Source organism: Callospermophilus lateralis, unplaced genomic scaffold (assembly GCF_048772815.1).
Source record: "Callospermophilus lateralis isolate mCalLat2 unplaced genomic scaffold, mCalLat2.hap1 Scaffold_1365, whole genome shotgun sequence".
NCBI lineage: Eukaryota > Metazoa > Chordata > Mammalia > Rodentia > Sciuridae > Callospermophilus > Callospermophilus lateralis.
In genome coordinates, this window is record NW_027512523.1 from 57,751 (window position 1) to 66,000 (window position 8,250).

The following is an 8,250-nucleotide window of genomic DNA, read 5'->3' on the forward strand; positions in this document are numbered from 1 at the left end:
ATATATTTCATATTTTGAAAAATCTGGAGAGTGTATATATATATATATACATATATATATATACATATATATATACATATACATAAAACAAACACACAGACAAAAAAGTAGCAATATATATGTCAATCAAAATTCATTATAAAATATATACCATCCACAGATCTAAAAATATTCTTTTTAATGAACATGGATTTATGTATAATGCTGTTCAACTAACAAGCTCACCCATAGGTTGAATATTCAGTTCCAACAGGGTTTAGTAGGAGTGATCTCTTCTAACAATTTGTATCTGCCAAGTCAGCCACCTCACAAGAATGTACGTGTGGTACCAGATAGGAATCTATATGTGCATATAAGAATACAGAGAAAGGGAGACAGGAATTCACATATTTGTTAACCTTAAAAATACAAGGACAACTATTTCAACAAACAATTGACTAGATTTATAACTCCAACTCTGTATCATGCAAAAGGCAAGTCCATCTGTACACCATGCCTACTCTGAACTGCTTGTATTTCTATTCTTTATGGGTTATTTTTCTCCATCATATTAGGATTAGTAGTCAGAGTCTGGTAGGGTATGGGTTAGAGTCAGGTATTCAGTATTTTGAATTGAAAATAGGACACTGAATCCAATGTGTATGCAAATATATGCTACGGAAAAATCTTCCCACTCTCCTCCAGAACAATGCCTTGACATTACCTTCGCCCCAAGTAAGACACAATTAGAGGAGAAGAGTTAGAAAATCTGTGAATACATATCTAGAATGGAAAATGCTCCAGATTTCACATCTTTGGAGGTGGTAGAGGAGTTTCCAAAAGTAAGAGACAGGGTAAACACTCCACAAACATGGAGCTCTGCTGGCCAAAAGACTTTTTGAGAATCTGCCTCTGAGGTTGGGCACTTGAAATATATGTTGTTGTCAGGAGCTTTAGCTTTATTTGTAGTGAAACCATCAAAGCTGGATCTGCATCTATGTGACCTGGAGGAAATGGTTACTTATTTTCAAATAAAAATGAGGCAGCAGTGATGAATTCTCTTTTTGTAGGTAAACTGTGGCCACTGAGGGCTAAGGGTCTTCCCATGTGGACTGTGAAACCAATGGTCATCCTCCAATTTTCGTGGTGTTTCTTGCTGCTGCACTGGGAGTTTGGTATTTGCTTCATGAAATACAACGATTTCAAATGGGACACAGTGCTGAAGGGAGTTCTGTCAGGTGTGGTTGGCAGGGTCTCCAGGAGAATGCACCAACCAGGGTTCTATCTCAAGTAGCTTGCCCCCTTGACAATAGCAACATGATACTGAACATTGCCCTGAAACCTCTCCATATAAAAATATGCCTTTACATATATGGGTGTGATGGTTGCACCATGTCAGTCACAGCCATTTGGAAGCCAATGGAAGATCCACATGGCCCCACCACAGATGTTTTATCACACATTTGCATAACACAGCTCTAGGCCCACTACTTACCAGGCCCCAACTTACTGGCATCTCTGTTCTACACCATTTTCATGAAACCCAGTCAATCAAGGCCCTGTCTGTTATACTCATGATCATCAACAGGACATCAAAGGTCCTCCAGTGCCAGCTGGTCATCGTAATTTCTAAAATTTCATGGTAATTATCTAGCATTTTTTCACAGATGCATTAGGAGGCAATGTTGGTTTCAATTCATTCAGGAACCATTAAATGGTGAGGAAGCTAATTTCAGGGAAATCTCTGGAGCACTCTCACAGGCAAGTCTACCCAAAGAGTGGCCAAAAAGTCACATGAAGCCAGGCCCATTGAGGTCTACAAAGCGAGGTCCAAGTGTGTTTTGAATCTCAATTATGCCTGCCAAGTCTTTCAGAATAAAATCATGTAATATCCTGGCTGTGATTCCCAGTGTTCTGTGGAAAGCCACTCTGGGCCTTGATCCCAGGTTCCAATGGCAACTCTCATTCCTGGCCTCCTAAAATCCCAACACAATTCATGTCAATACTTCTCTGAGGTCAGTTCCAGAACTCAGTCTCTAAGGGGAATCACAGCAGAATTCATGCCCAGGTGGACCCAGTCATCTCTTCCAACTGCCACACAAATGACCACAATTATAACCAAAACACTCCTACATGGCCCTCATCTTCTACCATAAAGATACTCATCATAACATCTGGATGGAGGTTTTCATGAGAGGCACATCCCAAGACAGTGTCCAAAATAAGCTCCCTTGCCACTCATTTGCCGAATGTCAGGGTGGCTTGGACACCCTTCCTGTGAACCAGGAGTGATCAAATAGGCCTGACCTTAATACTGCTTCGCTTCTCCAATTTGAGGCTCTCTGACTGTGGGGTCTAGATTCTTTTTGTGAATTGGAGTCATGAGAAAAGCCAAGCACCTCTGCAGAGATTTGAAGAACTCATTTCACCCAAAGAATCCCTATTCTGACATGATGGATTTCAGAAACCTAACAAAGGAAGGCAATATAATTCATGCACATTGATTGAACGTTATTCCATTTTGGTTTAGATGCACATATGGGATCTTTCTTTACATCCATCAGGTGCTGAGAATCTAAGTCACAGCCTAAAACAGGGCAAAGGGCCTGAATCAGACACATCCTTTTCCAATGAAATTAAGCAAAGAGCCAGAGGTGATGCACATTCATTTCCATTTGAAAACTGTTTTCTTCAGGCTTAACAAGGGGGTTGCATGAGACAAAGACCTTCCTGTTATTCAGGGCAACAGAACAATAGGTAAGCAAAAGGCCCAAAGCAGGGAATCTCCACTGAGACTTTCCTGGTCACACTGATATCTGAGTTTTCTGAGATGCTGGCCATTCCATTCAGGTATCCAGTACATGGCCATGTCAAAGACCTTGGATTTGGTACATATCTTGGACACATAACCATGAGCCTATTCTAGAGAGTGGCCAGAATTCAGGAAGAAAACAGGGACTTAGGAAGTTATTAGGTGTTGCCCCGTGCATAAGGCAAGCCACACTCCATTCATAAATTGGGCAGGATGAATGCTGGGAAGCTTTATACTACACATGACACATCCATTGCTGCATTCTCTTTTCTCATGTCTACTACCACAGGCACAGTGGGATACACAGACATGGAAACACTCACGTCTTCAAACGACTTACCAGAAACAGTTCACTCCAAAACAAACAAACCGCCATTCCTACCTATTTTCAGAACATGAGACAAACCACAAACCCACACCCACTCCCAAAAAGGCACCTCCTTCCCCATAGGTGTGTGACTAACCAGAGTGTCCTCTGACTGGTGGCCATACTCTGTTCTTCCGAAATGGCCTGTCCTCTCTCAGATCTGTTTTCCTTGGCCAACTCTGTAAAGTTGTAAGGAAAAAGTGGAGAGCCACTACCTGCTTTCTCAGGAAAGCTCCCTCTTCAGAGCTCTCCAGGCATTTGGTAATCCTCACTTCAGTAGGTACCAAGAATAACTGACTCTATCTTTGGTAAATCCAAACAAGTGAGCCCACTGGGACTGGGACTGGGACTGCCTCTGGGTGCCTGGCTCCTTGGATACAAAGTTCAGAGAGTTCCATCACCAAGGAAATGAGGTATGTCACATTCTTTGGAACTGAATGAGGTCATTGCCTTGGCAAATGTATATCTTATGATGTGCAAAAACTGAAGAAATAATAATGTACCAGTGTCGAATACAAATGAATGACAAATTACATATCATGTCCCATAGGAGTCTACTTGCATTGATGTTAGACTGGGTCAGTTACTGTAGAATAATTAGGATTTGTATGCACCATTCACTGAAGTTAGTTTTCAGTACTAAGAAACAAATATGTATTTCAGGTGGATGAATATTTCTGATTATAATCTTGTGAAAAGTTGATTATAAATCCACACACATGAACATGAATGAATTTAGAGAGTGTATATTAGACACATATATTTCATATTTTAAAATTTGGAGAGTATATCTATATCTATATCTATATCTATATCTATATCTCTCTATATATACACACTCACACACACAAACACACACACACAACACTCACAGACATTAAAAAGTACCAATATAAATGCCAATCGAATTCATCAGTAAATATATATCATCCACAAATGCAAAAATATTTATTTTACTGTACATGAGTTAATGTATAATGTTGTTCTACTAGGACGCTCTCCTACAGGTTGAATTTTCATTTCCAACAGCATTTAGGAGGAGTGAACTCTTCTCACAATTTGTATCTGCCAAGACAGCCACCTCACAAAAATGTACGTGTGATACCTGGTAGGATTCTATATATGCATATAAATATACATGTGTGAATAGGCTACAGAAAAGGGAAACAAGAATTCACATATTTGTTAAGTTTAAAAACACATGGAGAATATTTCAATTAAAATTTGACTAGATTTATAACTCCTACCTTATATAATGCAAATGTCAAGTCCAACTATACAACATGTCTCCTCTGAAGTACTTGTATTTCTAATGTGTTGGGTTAATTTTCTCCATTATATTAGGATGAATAGTCTGAGTATACTAGGTATGGGTTAGTGTCAGGGATTCAGTATTTCGAATGGAAAATTGGAAAATGAATCCAATGTGTATGTAAATATATGCTGCACAAATATCCTCCTGCTCTCATCCAGAACAATGCCTTGACATTACCTTCACCCCAAGTAAGACACAATTAGAGGAGAAGAGTTACAAAATCAGTGAATACATATCTGGAATGGAAAATGCTCAGGAGTTCACAACCTTCGAGGTGGTAGAGCAGTTTCAAAAACTAAGGGACAGGGTAAACACTCCACAAACATGGAGCTCTGCTGGCCTAAAAACTTTTTGAGAAACTGCCTCTGAGCTTTTACACTTGAAATATATGTTGTTTTCAGGAGATTTGGGAGTTCTGTCACGTGTGGTGGGTCAGGGTCTGCAAGAGAATGCACCAACTAGGCTCCTATCTCTCACAGCTTGCCCCATTGCCCCCTTGTCCATATCAACCTGATTCTTAATTTTCCTCTGAAAACTCTCCATATAACAAGATGCCTTTACATATAAGGGTCTGTTGGCTGCACCATGTCAGTTACAAGCCATTTGGAATCCAATGGTAGATCCACATGGCATCTCTGTTCTACACCATTTTCATGAAACTCAGTAAGTCAAGGCACTTTCTGGTATAATCATGATCAGCAACAGGACATCCAATGTTTCTCCAGTGCCACCTGGTCATAGGAATTTCAAAAATTTCATGGTATTTATCTAGCCATTTTTCAAGCATGAAGTTGGAGGCACTGTGGGTTTCAGTTCATTCAGCAAACATTAAATGGTGAGGAAGCTCATTTCAATGAAATCTCTGGAGAACTCTCACAGGCACGGCTTCCCAAAGAGTGGACAAACGGTCACATTAGGGCAGGCCCATTGAGGTCTACAATGTGAGGTCCATGTGTGTTTTGACTCTCAACTATGGCTGCCATTTCTTTAAGAATAAAATCATGTGATATCCTTGCTGAGATTCCCAGGCCTCTGTGGAAATCCACCCGGGGCCTAGGTCTCAGTTTCCAAGAGCGACTTTCATGTGTGGCCTCTTAAAATCCCAACAAAATTCATGGCAATGCTTCTCTGAGTTCAGTTCCAAAACCCAGTCTCTAAGGGGAATCACACCAGAGTTCAAGCCCAAGTGGACCCAGTCATATTTTCCAATGCCACACAAATGACCAAAATTAAAACCAAAACACTCCCACATGGCCCTCATCTTATTCCATATAGTCAATCATCTTAACCTCTGGCTGGAAGTTTCCATGAGGGGCGCAGCCCAAGACAGTGTCCAAAATCTGCTCCTTTGTCCCTCATTTGCCTAAAGTCAGGGTAGCCTGGACACCGTTTCTGTGAACCAGGAGTGAACAAATAAGCCTGCCGTTAATACTTCTGTGTTTCTCCAATTTGAGGCCTACTGATTTTAGGTATCGATTCTTTAGGTGAGTCATGCGAAAACACAACCACCTCTGCAGGGCTTTGAAGAACTCATTTGACCCAAAGAATCCCTATTCTCATTTGATGGAGTGCAGGAACCTAACAGAGGAAGGCAAGAGACTTCATCCACAATGAATGATATTTTTTGCCATTTTGGTTTTGGAAGCTCACATGGGATCATTCTTGAGATCCATCAGGTGCTGAGAATCTAAGTCACAGCCACACACAGGTCCAAGAGGCTGATAAAGACACATCCCTTTCCAAAGCAATTAAGCAAAGAGCCACAGGTGAGGCCCCTTCATTTCCATTTGAAAACTGTTTTTTTCAGGCTTCACAAAGGGGTGGCCTGAGGCAAAGACCTTCCTGACATTCAGTGCAACACAACAATAAGTAAGCAAAAGGCCCAAAGCAGGGTTTCTGCACTGAGACTTTCCTGGTCACACTGATATCTGAGTTTTCTGAGATGCTCGCCATTCTCTTCAGCTATCCAGTACATGGCCATGTCACAGAGCTTGGAGGTAGTACATATTTTGGACACAAATCCATGAGCCTATTCTGGAGAGTGGCCAGAATTCAGGAAGAAAACAACAACTTAGAAAGATAGCAGGTGTTGCACATCGATAAGACAAGCTGCAGTCCATTCATATATTGGGCAGGATGAATTATGGGAAGATTTATACTAGACAGGACACATCCATTAATGCATTCTCTTTTCTAATGTCTACAACAACGGACACAGTGGGATACACAGAAACAGAAACACTCGCCGTGTCAAATGACTTACTAGAAACTGTCCACTCCAAACCAAACAAACCGCCTTTCCTATCTATTCTCAGAACATGAGACAAAACAACAAACCCACACCCACTCCCACAAAGGCACCTCCTTCCCCCAAGTAGGTCTGTGACTATCCGGAGTGTCCACTGACTGGTGGGCCATACTATGTTCCCCCGAAATGGCCTGTCTTCTCTCAGATCTTGTTTCCTTGACCAACTCTGTGAAGATGTCAGGAAAAAGTGGTTAGCCTCTACCTGTTTTCTCAGGAAAGGTCCATCTTCAGAGCTCTCCTGACATTTAGCCATCCTCACATCATTAGGTACCAAGAAAACTGACTCTGTCCTTGGTAAATCCAAACAAGTGAGCCCACTTGGACTGGGACTGGGACTGCCTCTGGGTGCCTGGCTTCTTGGATACCAAGTTCAGAGAGTTCCATCACCAAGGAAATGAGGTATGTCACATTCTTTGGAACTGAATGAGGTCACTGCCTTGGCAACCACTTTGTCCTAACAGTTGCTTCCAAGGGTATCATAAGATGGAGTTTGCCCCTACTTCCTGTGACACTTTCATAAGATAGAATGTATATCAACCACTGGCACCCGGGAACAGCTCTCCACTCAGGACTGGTTTGGTCCATCTTCTCTACAATAAGAAGAGAGAGATTCAGATTCAGACACATCCCTTCATCCTGACCATGTTGTTTGCCATGGAAGATGACTTTTGCTCTCTCAGGTGCTTCATACCTGCCTACAACTTCTCCAGGTATCATTTGTGCATGGACATTTGAGGTTCTCATCAGGTGGAAGGTCCCCAACTTTCCTGTATTGTAAGAACCACTCTGACAGCTCTTTTGTCCATTTTGGTTTGGGATGCACACATGGGATTTTTCTTTAGACCCATCATGTGCTGTGAATCTAAGCCACAGCCTCACATAGGGCCGAGAGGCTGATTCAGAAACATCCATTTCCAAAGCAATTAAGCAAAGAGGCACAGGTAATGACCATTCATTTCCATTTGAAAGCTATTTTCTGCAGGCTTCACAAAGTGTGGCCTGAGGCAAAGACCTTCCTGACATTCAGGGCAACAGAATAGGTAAGCAAAAGGCCCAAAGCAGGGTTTCTCCACTGAGACTTTCTTGGGCATACTGATATCTGAGTTTTCTGAGATACTCACCATTCCCATCAGCTATCCAGTACATGGCCATGTCACAAAGATGGAGGTGGTACATATCTTGGACACAAAATCATGAGTGTATTCTGGAGAGTGTCCAGAATTCAGGAAGAAAACAGGAATTTAGAAAGATGGCAGGAGTTGCCCATCCATACGGCAACCTGCAGTCCATTCATAAATTGCACAGGATGAATGCTTTGAAGCTTTCTCGTAGAGAGGACACATCCATTGATGCATTCTCTTTTCTAATGTCTACAATCACGGACACAGTATGATATATAGACACAGAAACACTCACCTTGTCAAAGGACTTTCTAGACACAGTCCACTCCAAAACAAACAAACCAGCTT